Here is a 16,146-nt window from a genome sequence, read left to right on the forward strand (position 1 = left end):
GGAGGCTGATACCTTGAGGTCAGCTCATTCGATAATGGGTAAGCACCATATGTACTATTGGACAACCTAAGGCAGGCATGGTCCCTAAGCCACATGCTTGTTGTTTAAACAGAGAGGGGGAGGTGTTGAGAGACACAGCCCAAGGGGCCAAACAAACTTTCAGACTGCCAGCTGATGATTGGCTCACAGCGGCCCCAGCAACATCAAGCTAATTGGCTCCTCTGCGGTGATGCTCATTGCAGATGCTCATTGAGCAGTTTCCCCACCCTTTCAGACTGCAAGCTGATGATTGGCTCACAGCAGCCCCAGCAATATCTAGCTGATTGGCTCCTCTGTGGTAATGCCATTGGGCTGTTTCCCCACCCTTTCAGACAACGGAGCTGCTCATTGGGGGACTTTTTGGGCTCTGCCCACACGACCCAGCCAATCGACCTCAAGAGAAGGAGTGTGGAGGTTGAGAGCTTGTGGGAAGCCAGTAGTGGCAGTTGGGCTCTGAGGGTTTTTCCCGAGGAGCTATTTTTTAGTCATGTGTGGTTCTAAAAGTAAGGTTAGTTTCTTTGGACAAGTGGCTCCTGAATTGTGCCCAGCCAGATTGCAGCAATCCTAAAATGATGGAGAAAAATAACCCAAACAGAATAGAAATACAAGCAGTTTAGAGAGGCATGGTGTATAGTTGAATTTACCTTTTGCATGATAAAGGGTAGGTGTTATAAATCTAGTCAAATTTAAATTGAAATAGTTCTCCATGTGTTTTATAGTTAATAAATATGTGAATTCCTATCTCCCATTATCTGTAGCCTATTCAGCACATGTATTTTTGTATGTACATATAGAATCCTACCTGGTATCACATGTACATTTTTGTTAGGTGGCTGACTTGGCAGATACAAATTTTTAGAAGAGGTCACTACTCCTAAACGTTGTTGGAATTGAAAATTAAAACTATGGGTGAGCTTCCTAGTTGAACAATATAATACATAAATCCATGTTCAGTAAAATGAATATTTTTGGATCTGTGGATGATATATATTTCATGATGAATTTCGATTGGCATATATATTGATACCTTTTAATGTCTCTCTCTCTCTCTCTCTCTCTCTCTCTCTCTCCCTATATATATATATATATATATATATATATATATATATATATATATATATATATATACACACACACACACTCTCCAGATTTTTCAGAATATAAAATATATGTGTCTTATTATACAATCCCTAAATGCATTCATATTCATGAATGTGGATTTATAACCAAATGTTCACAAAGTTATTTTCAGAAATATTCATCCACCTTAAATACATATTGTATCCTAGTACTGAAATCAAAATTCAGTGAATGGTGCATAGAAGTCCTAATTTTTCTACAGTAACTGACCCACTTTAACATCAATGCAAGTAGATTCCTATGGGACATGATGTGTATTTTGACCTTCATTTTTATTCAACACTGTTACATGACTATTTCTTCAGTTTATGCACATCATAGGATATATATTTCATTCACAATTTTGCAAATTGATAGGCTTTTGTTTCACTTTCAATCACTTCTTGCTTCAGTACACAAGTATTCCTCTATGTTTTTTGACTGGTCTTTTCATGATACTTCATTTTATTTTAGATTTCAATAATCACTTTTAAAGCAAAACTCACACATTCTTCATGATAAACCATAAACCTAATATTACCATTAGATGTATAAATGGTTGTAATAAATGTATGTATCTCAATATAAGATTTCCTGTAAATTTGTAAATATCAATTCAATCCAATATTTAAAGTTGGAACCAGTAATATTATTTATTCACAGTATGGTCTATTCATTTATTTTATCTATATTCCTAGACACAGGGAACACCTATTTGTACACCCAATACTAATTTATACAACTTCAAAATATTGCCCACAGAAATGGTGGAAGAAATACTCATGTCACCTGATCTACATATGCACTTTATCACAGTAATATTCTGGAAACAAAATGCAAAGTTCACACTTATGACTGTGCCAAAGCATAAATGGAAAGTGTGCATGGATTGCTAACAATATCCATGTCCAGATTGCCTAATTCTCTCAAATGTCAATCCTATTGGTGACTAAATATTTGTTTCTTTCTAAGATTTTATACTCAACCTCTACCCTGTTGAAAATGTCTAATCCTATCACTCAATTTATACTTTGCCTGATTTCTTAATATCTCCATTGATATCTGCTTCCCTATATATTTTCCCCAGTTCATCATTGTGTCTGACTCTTCACATGTGGTGACATTTACATTCACTCTCTACCGCAAACCCTATTGCTAAAGAACTTTTGGTCCAAATCCTATACTCACTTTTCTTCCTAAACCTACTGACTATCTTCCTAATCCTACCAACTATGCCTATATGAGTGGATGTTTTCTTCTACATTCAATCAATCAATTTTCAAGGTCCTATGCCATTGTATATCGATTTATCTGAGACATCTGTTCAGAAGATATTTAAAAGCTAAGTATCCCAATCAAGGGCCCAATGTTCTTCTGGGCTTCAAATCTTACCTAGATTTCTGTTTTTATACTTATATTTCACCTATATATTCTTGTAAAATCACAGGTTCCCAATACCATTATTCATCCAGCAGAATGATTCCTAACCCAAGTCAAACCTGTTATTACCCTAACCATACACTGTTCCCTCAATCTAACTTTACAGAATAGCAGGGACAGAGTTGGTCTTACACTACAGGAATGTAGGGGATCTTCCACCTGCTGAGATCCTCAAAGGACTATGCAGAAATGATTTCTGGAGAAGTTGTAGGAAGCTATGAAGGACCTGAGGGAGGAAAACTCAACTTCCATGGTAAACAACCAGGTCAGGATGAAGGGATGTGTCTTTATCAGCCTCTTTTATCTTAATGTAGAGAAGATTGACCAAACCAGGCCTGTGTGGAGAGCTGTTCTCGGGTGCCTATGGTTGATATACCATTCTAATGTGTGGAAATGTCACAGGAAGTAGGGGCACCCTCCATCTCATGGGACCCTTGGAAGCAACTCTTAGGACAAAGTGGTTGCCAAGGCAGTGACTTCATTCACTTCCTGATTGAGGTTACCTCACATAACGTCCTGGGTGATGGAACTCTCTAAACGTGGGATTCAGAAAGCCAGGCAAGCACAACCAGTCCCAGTCCCATTCCCAGTGGTCTCACTTTTTTTGGATTTACCAAGGACAGAGTCTGTCTTTCTTGGTACCTACTGATGTGAGGATGGCCAAAAGACAGGAAAGCTAAGAAGAGGGGCCTTTCCTGAAAAAGCAGGTAGTAACTCACCACTGGCTTCTGACAACTTCACAGACTTGGCCAAGGAGACCAGAACTGAGACAGCACAATCCATTTTAGGGAAACATAGTATGGCCCACCAGTCAGAGGACACTCCGGATAGTCACAGACCTACATAGGGGAAGGAGGCACCTTTGTCGGTGTGGATGTGAATTTCTGGTTTTGTCTTATGTTCTGAGAATAGGTAGGAAAGGCGGTTTGTTTGGTTTGTAGTGGACTGTTTCTAGTATGTCCTTTGACAAGGTGAGTGTTTCTATTTCTGTGTATCCCACTCTGTCCGTGGTTGTAGTATTAGAAAAGAGAATGCATGAATGGATGTGTCCTGTCGAGTAGAAAGCTTCCCAGCATTCATCCTGCCAATTTATGAATGGACTGTGGCTAGCCTTATCAATGGGCAAAACCTACTATCTTCTTAAGTTCCTGTTTTCTTCCTGAATTCTCCAGAATAGGCTCATGGTTTTATGTCCAAGATATGTACCACCTCCAAGCTCTGTCATATGGCCCTGTACTGGATAGCTGAAGGGAATGGGAGCATCTCAGAAAACTCAGATATCAGTGTGACCAGGAAAGTCTCAGTGGAGAAACCCTGCTTTGGGCCATTTTCTTACCTATTGTTCTGTTACCCTGAAAGTAAGGAGGTCTTTGGCTCAAGCCACCCCTTTGTGAAGCCTGAAGAAAAAAGGATTCAAATGGAAATGAATGGGCATCACCTGTGGCTTTTTGCTTAATTGCTTTGGAGAGGGATGAGTCTGTATAAGGCTCTTGTCCCTGTGTGAGGCTGTGGCTCAGATTGTCAGCACCTGATGGATGTAAAGAAAGATCCCATGTGTGCAACCATAACCAAAATTCAAAAAGATCAGTCATTGTGGATGTAGTCTCTCACCTTCCTCTGTTAGGTTCCTAACTTCCATCAAGTGTGAATAGGGACCCTTGGGTCAAATGAGTTCTTCAAAGCCCTGCAGATGTGCTAGTGCTTTCTCATGACTACAAATCACATAAAGAATCTATACCTGACAGTCAGTAGGCCTCAAATAGTAGAAGCAGAGCAGTATTAATGGCAGGCTTATTTGATCAATCGTCGTTCACAGGAAGGGTGTCCAGGCGACCCTGACTTTAGGCAAATAAGGGGCAAGGGAGCTTATTTTGGACACTGTCTTGAGCTGCGCCACTCATGGAAACCTCCAGCCAGAGGTTATGATGAGTGTCTATATAAAAGCAAATGACGGCCATGTGGGAGTATTTTGGTTATAATATTGCTCATTTGTGTGGCACTTGGAAGAGATGACTGGGTCCACCAGGGATTGAAGTCTTGTGTGATTCCGATTATGGACTGTGTTCTGGACCTGACCTCAGTGAAGTATTGCGATGAATTGTGTTGGGATTTAAGAGGCCACACATGATAGTCATCCTTGGAATCTGAAATCTAGGCCGAGGTTGGTTTTCCACAGAGCACTGGGAATATCAGCCAGGGTATCACATGATTTTATTCTGAAAAACTTGGCATCCATAGTTGAGAGTCAAAACACACATGGACTTCACATTGTAGACCTCAATGGGCCTGGCTTCATGTGAAGTTTTGGCCACTCTTTGGGAGCCTTGCCTGTGAGAGTTCTCCGGAGATTTTATTGAAATGAGCTTCCTCCCCATTTAATGGTTCCCAAATGAACTGAAACCCACAGTGCCTCCAACTTCATCCTTGAAAAATGGCTCGATAATTACCCTGAAATGTTTGAAATTCCCATGACCAGTTAGCACTGGTGAAACTTTGAATGTCATGTTGCTGATCATGAGTATATCATACAGTGACTAGATTGACTGGGTTTGATGAAAATCGTGTAGAACTGTGATGCCAGTAAGTTGGAGACTGCTGAGTAGTGGGCCTAGAGCAGTGGTGTGCAGCTGTGTGATAAAACATCTGCGGTGGGCTCATGTGAATCTGCCATTGGATTCCAAATGGCTTGTGACTGACATAGTGTAGCCAGCAGACCCTTATATGGAAATGCATCTTGTTATATGGAGAGTTTTTAGGGCAATGTTCAGAATCAGGTTGCTAAGTTCAAGGGGGCAAGCTATGTGCGATAGAGGCCTGGTTGGTTCATTCTCCTGCAGACCCTGACCCACCACACCTGAAAGAACTCCCTCTAGCACTGTGTCCCAGTTGAACTCCTTGTATTTCGTGAAGCAAATACCAAACTACCAGTGCAGCCGCAAGAAACACCACAAAAAGTGGAAAATGACCAAATGGTTTCACAGTCCCCACAGGGAGACACTTAGCCCCCAGTGGCCACAGTTTACCTACAAAGAGAGAATTCAGCACTGCTGCCTCATGTTCATTGGAAAATAAGAAACAATGTCCTTCAGGTCACATAGATGCAGAACCCGCTTCAATGGTCTCACTACAAAGGACGACAAAGCTCCTGAAAACAACATATATTTCAAGTGCCCAACCACAGATGGAGTTTCTCAAGAATTTTTTAGGCCAGCAAAGCTCCATTTTTGTGGAGGGTTTACCCTGTTCTTTACTATTGTAAACTCCACCTCCATGTTTGTGAACAACTGAGCATATTCCATTCCATATATGTATTCACAGATTTTCGAACTCTACTCTTCTAATTGTGTCTTACTTGGGACGAAGGTAATGTCAAGGCATTGTTCTGGATGAGAGTGGGATGATTTTTCGTAGCACATATTTAAAAACACATTGGATATCTTTTCCAATTTTCCATTCGAAATACTGAATCCCTGACACTAACCCATAGCCCACAAGACTCTGACTACTTATCCTAATGTGATGGAGAAAAATAATCCAAACAGAATATAAATACAAGCAGTTCAGAGGAGGCATGGTGTATAGTTGGATTTGCCTCTTGCATTATATAGTGTAGGAGTTATAAATCTAGTCAATTTTTTTGTTGAAATTGTTCTCCATGTGATTTTATAGTTAACAAATATGTGAATTCCTGTCTCCCTTTCTCTGTAGCCAATTTGCACATGTATTTTTATATGCACATATAGAATCCTACAAGGTACGAAAAGTACATTCTTGTGAGGTGGCTGACTTGGCAGATACACATTGTGAGAAGAGATCACTTCTCCTAAACACTGTTGGAAGTGAAAATTCGACCTCTTGGTGAGCTTCCTAGTTGAACAACACTATACATAAATCCATGTTCAGTAAAATGAATATTTTTGGATGCGTGGATGATATATATTTCATGGTGAATTTTGATTGGCATATATATTTCTACTTTTTAATGTCTGCGCGTGTGTGTGTGTGTGTATATATATATATATATATATATATATATATATATATATAGAATCTCCAGATTTTTCAAAATATGAAATACATGTGTCTTATTATACATTCCCTAAAATCATTCATATTCATATATGTAGATTTATAATCAACTTTTCACAAGATTATCCTCAGAAATATTCATCCACCTGAAATACATATTTGTTTCCTAGTACTGAAAACTATCTTCAGTGAATGGTGCATACACACCCTAATATTAATACAGTAACTGACCAAGGTTAACATCAATGCAAATTAATTCCTATGGGACATGATGTGTATTTTGAAGTTTATTTTTATTCAAAACTGGTACATTACTATTTCTTCAATTTATGCACATGATAGGATTTATATTTCATCCACAAGTTCGCTAATTTAGAGGCATTTGTTTCACTTTCAATCACTTCCTGCTTCAGAACACATGTATTCTTCCATGTTTCTTGACTGGTCTTTTCATGAGACTTCTTTCCAAACACATTATTTTCGATTTCCATAATCACTTTTGAAGCAAAACTCACACACCTTTCATGATAAACCATAACCTTAATTTGAAAAAATAGATATATAACTAGTTTGAATGAATGTACGTATATCAATATAAGATTTCTTATATATTTTAACATATGAATACAATGCATTATTTAAAGTGGAACCAGTTATATTATGTATTCACAGTGTGGTCTATTCATGCATTATCTCTATATTAATAGACACAGGGTACACCTCTTTGTACCCCCAATACTAACTTATTCATCTTCAAAATATTGCTCCCAGAAACGGTGGAAGAATTACTCATGTCACCTGATCTACATATACATTTTATCACAGTAATATTCTGGAAACAAAATGCAAAGGTCACACTTATTATTGTATCAAAGCCTAAATTGAAAGTGAACATGGATTAATAAACACAGCCATGTCCAGGTTGCCTAATGCTCTCAAATATCAATCCAATTGGTGAGTACATATTGTTTTCTTCCTAAGATCATATATTCAAATTCAACCCTGTTGAAAATGTCTAATCCTATCACCCACTTTATACTTTGCCTGATTTTGTAATGTCTCTATTGATATCTGTTTTCCTACATATTTTCTCTGCTTCACCATTGTGACTGACTCTTCACATGGGCTGACATTTACATTCACACTCTTAAAGAAACCCTATTGCTAAAGAACATTTTTTTTTCCAAAAACTATTCTCACTCTTTTTCATAAACCTAACGATGGTCTTCCTAAACCTACCGACTATCCCTTTTGACTGGATGTTCTCTTCTACATTCTATCATCCAAGTAAACATTGGGCGAGCTTCGGAGGAAGAGACCACCAAAAGATTATCTCATGCAACAGCAAAGGGTTTATTGGGGGTCCAGCATGCAGGGGATCAGAGCTCACTTGAATAGAGCAGAGAGCCCTGAGAAGAGCTTAAGCAGAGCTTATATACTTTCCTTGGGGAGGGCAGGGAGTGAAGTTTATTGATGGGTCAGTGTGAGTGGGTGGTTTGCGTTCAACCGGGTGAGGGAGTACATTCTGCAGTTTGGCAGTTGGGGACATGACATTCTGGGAACAAGATTAGCAAACAGTTCTCAAGATTTCAACAGTGTTTTGTTAAGCATACAGAAAAACAGGAAGTGACAATTACCTATTTTATTAAGGTTTCATTCCCCATTTCTTCTTTTTGCTACTTTTAATCATAAAATGATCATTGGGGGGTGTCATATTCTATGTCTGCTAGTGAGGTATTACCATAATTTTAACTTGTCCAATTTGAGCTTGGAGAAAATAAATTACATGGTTGAGCAAACAAGGTTTTATAGTTAGCAATAATATGGAGATTATTATTGGACAGGCCAGGGTTGATAAAAAACGTAGTCAAACAGAGGACTATGTGAACCAAGACTCAAACCACCCTTTTTGGGCCTCTCTCTCTCATTGATGCTCTTCAAGGTGTCTTTTTAAATTACTCATAATTTTTTTTACAACTCCAGTATGGTCGGAATAAACACAACATTCTTCCCTCAATGCAGCACAAAGGTGCCTTTCTCTCATGAAGAGGAGGTCCAACCCTCAACTGTACATAAGAACTTCAGAGAGAGAGGTTAAAGATTCCTGCAAAGCTGTTATGGAGGTTTCTAATATATTTAAGTTTTGGTCTATTTCTGCTTCTAACTGGGTCATTTGTTGTGTCCCATGGACCAGGGCAGTGGTTCCTGTGCCCACCCTTGTGGCAACTCCTATTCTTTTTAGGATGGCTAAAGTGAGGGACATATGTTCCCAGTGAAACCGGGTTGTATGCCCCACCTATTTGATCTTCAAATGAACCTGCGTCATGATAGAGCATTCTGGGTAACATCTGCACCATTACACAATTAATCACATCCGTTTTTCATTTCATGAAAACATCAACAATGTTTTAGTATATAGAATTATACTGTTGTAGGGACGGACAAGGCAAGGCACCTAAGATAGCACCAAAGACAGTGAAACAGTCCTATTTGGTTGCACCCAGATTCAGAGGGCATTGCTTCGGTTGTAATCAATTAATCTTCTGAATTCCAAGTTTAGGTAGTTTCAGAATTTTGTACCCAACATGTAAGAGAAGTGGCTCAGAAGATCACACTCTGCAGCAGTTCACAAAAAGCTGTTTTTGTTTCTGTTTTTTTTCTCTGTTCTGGGCAAGTTAACTTTTCAAGGACAACTGGGTGGGTGAGAGCTTTTACTTCCCTTTCTTTTTTTCCCCCTGCCAGCTGTTACCATGGAGCCCAGATGGTAACTTCTTTATCTTAGAAATGTTGCCATCTCTGTGAAGCCCCAGTTCAAGGCCAGAGGAATTGTTCACATATTTTGTGAAAAACTAGTAAGGGGGTGTCTAGCTTAGGAGTGCTGATTTTATTTTAGCCAGTGGCCAAGTGGAACAGGGCAACATTAAAAGAGGAAGGTTATCTACACTGAAATCGTTTATAGGGACTTTTTTGCTGAAAGTCCTAAAGTCAGCCATGGTGAAGACTCCTGGAGAAGGTCAGTGAAAACTTTTCTGTAGGCCTGGTACAGAGGGGGAAGACGGAGAAGTCGGGGCTTAGAGCAGCTTCATGGATCTGAGAATGAGAAAGGATAGATGCAAAAGAATAATGGGAAAGGGGTTTGGGATATTCCTAGCAACAAAACTTGAGCAGTAGAACAGGTAGAGCAGAGGGGAAGAAGGGAGTGAGTATCCGCAAAGCCTGTGAGGGACTTTAAATTTTTAGTAACTTGTTTTCAGTGATGAAAAATCAACTTTAAAGGCCATTTTAATTACATTTGGATAAGGGTCTGAGGGCTCTCCTCAGCTGGTTTGATCTATGGGTTAGCTGGTAAGAGGACCTGGTGGGACCCAGTGCAGGCAATGACAAGAGAAGAGAGGAGTGAGTCGGTGGAGGGGTACCTCAGTACCTGCTTCTCAGCCAGGGGGCAATGGTCTGAGAACCGGTGTTGGTTTGGGTTTTTGATCTAGTAATTGAAGGGAAGAAATCAGGTTGCTGAGTTTGGAGTGACAGCAGATAGTCTGGAGAAGAAGGCTGAGGGTCAGGATCTATTGGAGAAGCATAGTTCAGAATGTGAGCGAAGGAGGGAAAAGGCCTCCACATAGGGGAATCTCCTTTTACCCTTTTGAGCACTTGCAGAAGTTAAAAAGGTCACACAGTATTTGAGGATCTAGAGACCCCTCTGGGGGCCATGGGTTTTGGTTATCTAATTGGTCATATGGCCAATGCTGTGTACAGAATTTGATGAGGAGTTCGGGTTCCATCAGGAAGGCCCTGTATGCTCACATCCCCATGACTTACAGAAGATATTGGCTTTTCCTCCACACAGCTGTTGCTGTTTGTGGCTTTGATTGTCTGCCGGGCAAACATAGTAATCTAGGCTAGCCAACCTGCACCTGGCTTACCTGTCTCTACATCCATAATGTTTGTTTCCATTATCTATGGTACAGAAGGTATTTAATGGAATTTTAGTGGGATCCTCTTCATCAGGGATATCCTAATAAGAAAGACCTATAGCCAGCTAACAAATGTCTGGGTGGAGAAATGGCCACCAGGTCCCAAAGTGGGCTATATGTGAGATAGATTATACTTCTTCTCCAGTAGGATTTGTCATCAGCCATCGCTGCTGAAAGGGCTGATGAGGGTTAGAACTACTGGTGGTCAAGGGGAGACTCTATAGCTTCATCCACCTGGCGAATACACAATTTGAAACGGTTACCAGTCTTTTCCAGTTTCCAGGCAGAGTCTGGACAGGGTGCAGGCTTGAGATGAGAGGCCAGGATCCAGGAAGTGATTCTGTCTACCTTTACCACTGTAGGTGTTATAAGTAGCACCAGGTATGGTCCTTTCCAGTGGGGTTCCAGGGATGACACTTGATGTTGTCTTACATAGACAAAGTCTCTTACTTGATATGATGTGGAGTCCCCTCATCTCCAGGTTGGTAGGCAGTAGCCAGCTGTTTTCACAGGTATCGCTGAGTTCTTTCAAGAGCTTTAAGTCTGTCAAACAAGGTGGTGTGGAAGGGATCGTTAGGTCTTAGAGTTGGGGTTAGGTTCCTTACTGGAATAGGGGCCCCATAGGGAATTTCATAGTGGGTGAGGTTACACAAAGAAACAGAGGGAGAATTTCTTGCATGAAACATTGCATAAGGCAGAAGCATTGTCCAATCTTATACGTCGGTCTCTAAGCTTAATTTCATTAAGGTCTCTTTAATGGTTCTATTCATTCATTCTACCTGTCCTGAACTCTGTGGTATATAAGCACAATGTAATCCCCAGGGTACTGGCTAACCCCTAACATACCTGGGTCACGAATGCAGGTCCATTATCAGACTCTGTTACCTTAGGCAGGTCGTATCTTGGAAAGAAATCTTCTAGGATCTTCTTGACCACCATTTGTGCTGTTTCTTTCTTTCTTTTTTTTTTTTTTTTTTTTTTTTTTGGTGGGGAATGCTTTAATCCATTCTGAAAATGTATCTACAAAGACTAGGAGATATTTAAGTCCATACCTTGCATGCTTAATTTCAGTAAAGTTCACTTCCCAGAATCGTCCTGGTCTTTTTTCTCCTAGGTGCTTTCCTCCAGGAAGCTTGGAAGGGTAAGCATTAACCAATTGATGGACCCGACAGGCTTTTGTTACCCATTCAGTCCTTTTGCTGTGATTTGGTTAGTGGAAAACTCTGTTCTTGATCCTTCAGGAATGCCTGCAGTTTCTTTGAACAAAGTTGAGTGAGTTGATGTACATTTTCTACTGACATAGTTAGAGCCATGACTATAGGAGTTTTTACTGAAGGATTTAGAAATCCCACTTGGTTGCCTTCAGGGTTAAAAGTTATTTTGGCCCAGAGCTTGGTGAGCAGATCTCTGCCCATCAATGGGGCCAGGCATTCTGCGATTACTAGGAAGGATTGATGGATTTTCCTTTTCCCAGGTCCATGGTCCTCTTAGTTGTCCAAGCCCAATACTTACTGCCATTTGCCCCTTGAACTAGAGACCTTTTATTTGATAGATGGCCCAATGGGGCCTTAAGGGCTCAGTATATTGCCCCTGTATCCACTTCAAAGTTTACTGGGGTCCCCTACACTTCAAAAGTTACCCTGAGCTCGGGGAGGGTATGTGAGCCCCGACTTTTGGAGTCATCCAAAAGAGTCAGAATGGCTGGCAGGAGTGGCTGTCTCTTTCTAGGAAACTCTTTGGCCCAGTGTCCTTTTTCTTTACAGTAGGCACAGTGATCTGAGGCAAGGAGTGGCCTCTGGCGTGGGCCCAGGTATCCTTTCCTGTCTCCCTGTTTCTTAATTTCTGGCCTATTTGTTGTTGTGACCAGGACCTTAGTCAGGGCCTTAGTCTGTCTTTTGTTTCTTTTATCCTCCCTTTGCTCCCTTCTCTTCCTCAGTTTCTCTCTTAAAGTATACCTTCTCGGCTTCTCTGACTAAATCTCTCAAAGTCATATCTTGTAATCCATCTAAGCATTTTAACTTTCTTTTAATATCCAGGGCAGCTTGCCCAATAAAGGCCATTGTGACAGATGCCTTTTGATCCTCTGGCTGAGGATTGAAAGGAGTATATCTTCTATATGCCTCCATAATTCTCTCTAGAAACATAGAGAGAGGTTCTTCAGGCCCTTGAATAATCTCTCTTACCTTGGCCGAATTAGTTGGTCGCCTAACGGCCGCACGGAAACCCACTATTAGAGCCCGGGGATAAGTGAACAGATGCTCCCTACTTTCAAAGATTTTGGGGCCACAGTTGGGTTGGTTCAAAGGAAAGCTGGCTTTGATTATCTTGGGAAGTTGTGTCAGTCACACATCTGGTCAGAGGATATTTGTTTCCAGCTTCCAGGAGTATTCTATTTTGATGCCCTGTCATGAAGACAGTCCCTATGAGTTGTTGGCAGTCATCTCAAGTAGGCTAGTGTGAAAACATCAATGACTCAACCAGACCTGTGTGCCATGTGCGGTCCTCAGAAAAAGGGGGATTGTTATATTTCCAATGATGTACGTCTGAAGAGGAGAATGGCCAAAACTGGTAGGCTTGCATTTTTTCCCCCATGGCCGTCGTCAATCATTGGCCCATAGGGATGGAGGGGGAGCATCATGGGAGTTCCAGTGTTTTCAACCATTCGCTGCTGGCGAGTTCCTATAGCCGGGCCAGCTTCCTCAAGGGAAGGAAGGGCTGTGTGTGCCACTGGGGAGCTATCTGGAGGGTGCTGTGCTCCTCCAATTGCAGAGAGGCTGAGTCAGCAGCAGGGGAATCACTTAGAGGGTGTTGGGGATTGGGGGAAGAGGGCAGGGGATAAGGAAGGGGAGGAGAATACAGTAGAGTCAAATCTTGTGACTCAGGGAGAACAGAGGCTGGAGAAGGAAGAAGAGCAGAGTGTTTGAGAGATCATGGGGGAAGGAGTAGGAGCGGGGGCAGCGGTAAGGAAAGGCTTCACGCATGGAGGAGGAGATTTGCAGAGGTCCTGCAAAGTTAAGATATATGGCTGTTGATCCAGATGGCTATGTGGCCCTGGCTAAAAGACAATATCTCTGACTTTTTAAATTAGTGGGAAGTAGAAAGATCCTTCTAGAGGCCATCCGACTCCAAAGGTGGGCCATTCTGAGGCACAGAGCCTCTTCCAGGTCCAGTGTTTTACTAAATAAAAAAGATTCTGAGCCCTTAAGTGGACTTTGGGCCAGTGATCAATGGTCAGGGACAGAGGCATTGAAGTGCTCTGTCCCATAATGAAAGATACACAAACAGTGAAAGCCACGACATATGGGGTCTCACATTCGCCACTGCTGGATTTCAGTGGAACCTCCAAATGAAAAGGTCGGGCAAGCCTTGGAGGAAGAGACCACAAAGAGATTGTCACATGCAACAGCAAAGGGTTTATTGGGGGTCCAGCATGCTGGGGCTCAGAGCTCAATTGAAAAGAGATGAGAGCCCTGGGAACACCTTAAGCAGAGTTTATATAATTTTCTTGGAGAGGGCAGGGAGAAAAGTTTATTGATGGGTCCGGGTGAGTGGGCAGTGTGCGTGCACACGGGTGAGGGAGTACATTCTGCAGTTTGGCAGTTGGGGAGAGCACATTCTGAGAACAAGATTAGCAAAGAGTTCTCAAGATTTCAAAAGTGTTTTGTTAAGCATACAGAGAAACAGGAAGTGACAAGTACCTATTTTATTAACCTTTCACTACCGACTATCCCTTTTTGACTGGATGTTCTCTTCTACATTCAATCATCCAAGGTACAAGGTCCTAGGCCATTGAATATTGATTAATCTGACACATCTGTGCAGAACCTAATTCAAAGTTAAGTATCCCAATCAAGGGCCCAATTCTCTTCTGGGCTTCAAAACTTACCTAGATTTCTGTTTTCATACATGTATTTCACCTATATATTCTCATACATATCACAGGTTCCCAATACCATTATTCATCCAGCAGAATGATTCCTAACCCAAATCGAAAATGTTATTAACCCTAACCGTACACTTTCCCCTCAATCTAACATTACAGAGAGGAGGGACAGAGTTAGTCTTACAATACAGGAATGTAGTGGATCTTCCACCTGCTGAGAACCTCAAAGGTCCATGCAGAAATGTCCTCTGGAGAAGACGTAGGCAGCTATGAAGGACCTGGGAGAGTAAAAGTCATCTTACATGACAAACAACCTGGCCAGGATGAAGGGTTGTGTCCAAATCAGCCTCTCTCGTCCTAATGTAGAGAAGATGGACCAAACCAGGCCTCTGTGGAGAGCTGTTCCCAGGTTACTATGGTTGATATACCAATCTAACTTGTGAAAGTGTCACAGGAAGTTGGGGCAGCCACCATCTCATGTGACCCTTGGAAGCAACTGTTAGGACAAAGTGGTTGCCAAGCCAGTGAACTCATTCAGTTCCTGAAGGAAGTGACCTCACCTCACTTCCTTGGTGATGGAACTCTCTGAACATGGGATCCAGGAAGCCAGGTATCCAAGCCAGTCTCAGTCCCAGTCCCTGTGGGCTCACTTGTTTGGATTTACCAAGGACAGAGTCAGTCTTTCTTGGTACCTACTGATGTGAGAATGGCCAAATACCAGAAAAGCTCTGAAGAGGGGCCATTCCTGAGAAAGCAGGTAGTGGCTCACCACTAGCTCCTGACAACTTCACAGAGTTGGCCAAGGAGACCAGATCTGATAAAGGACAGGCCATTTTGTGAGAACATAGTATGGTCCAGAAGTCAGAGGACACTCTGGATAGTCACAGACCTACTTGAGGGAAGCACGTGCCTTTTTGGGTGTTGGTGTGGGTTTGTGGTTTTGTCTCATGTTCTGAGAATAGGTAGGAAAGACGGTTTTGTGGTTTGGAGTGAAATGTTTCTACTAAGTCGTTTCACAGGGCGTGTGTTTCTATGTCAGTGTATCTCACTGTGTCTGTGGTTGTAGACATTAGAAAAAAAGAATGCATTAATGGATGTGTCCTGTGTATTAGAAAGCTTCTGAGCATTCATCCTGCCCAATTAATGAATGGACCAGGGCTTGCATAATCAATGGGTAACACCTGCTATCTTCCTAAGTTCCAGTTTTCTTCCTGAATTCTGGCCACTCTCAAGAATAGGCTCATGGTTTTGTGTCCAAGATATGTACCACCACCAAGCTCTGTCACATGGCCATATACTGGATAGCTGAAGGGAATGGAGAGCATCTCAGAAAACTCAGATATCAGTGTGACTACTAACATCTCAGTGGAGAAACCATGGTTGGGCCTTTTGCTTAACAATTGTTCCTTTCCCCTGAGTCAGGAAGGACTTTGCCTCAGGCCAACCCGTTTGTGAAGCCTGAATAAAAACCGTTTTCAAATGAAAATGAATGGGCATCACCTGTGTCTCTTTGCTTAATTGCTTTGGAAAGGGATGTGTCTGAATCAGGCTCTTGGCCCAGTGTGAGGCTGTGGCTTAGATTGTCAGCACCTGATGGATGTAAAGAAAGATCCCATGTATGCATCCAACACCAAAATGGCCAAAAGAGCAGTCATTGTGGGTGAA

The sequence above is a fragment of the Callospermophilus lateralis genome, unplaced genomic scaffold, assembly GCF_048772815.1.
Source record: "Callospermophilus lateralis isolate mCalLat2 unplaced genomic scaffold, mCalLat2.hap1 Scaffold_142, whole genome shotgun sequence".
Classification (NCBI taxonomy): domain Eukaryota; kingdom Metazoa; phylum Chordata; class Mammalia; order Rodentia; family Sciuridae; genus Callospermophilus; species Callospermophilus lateralis.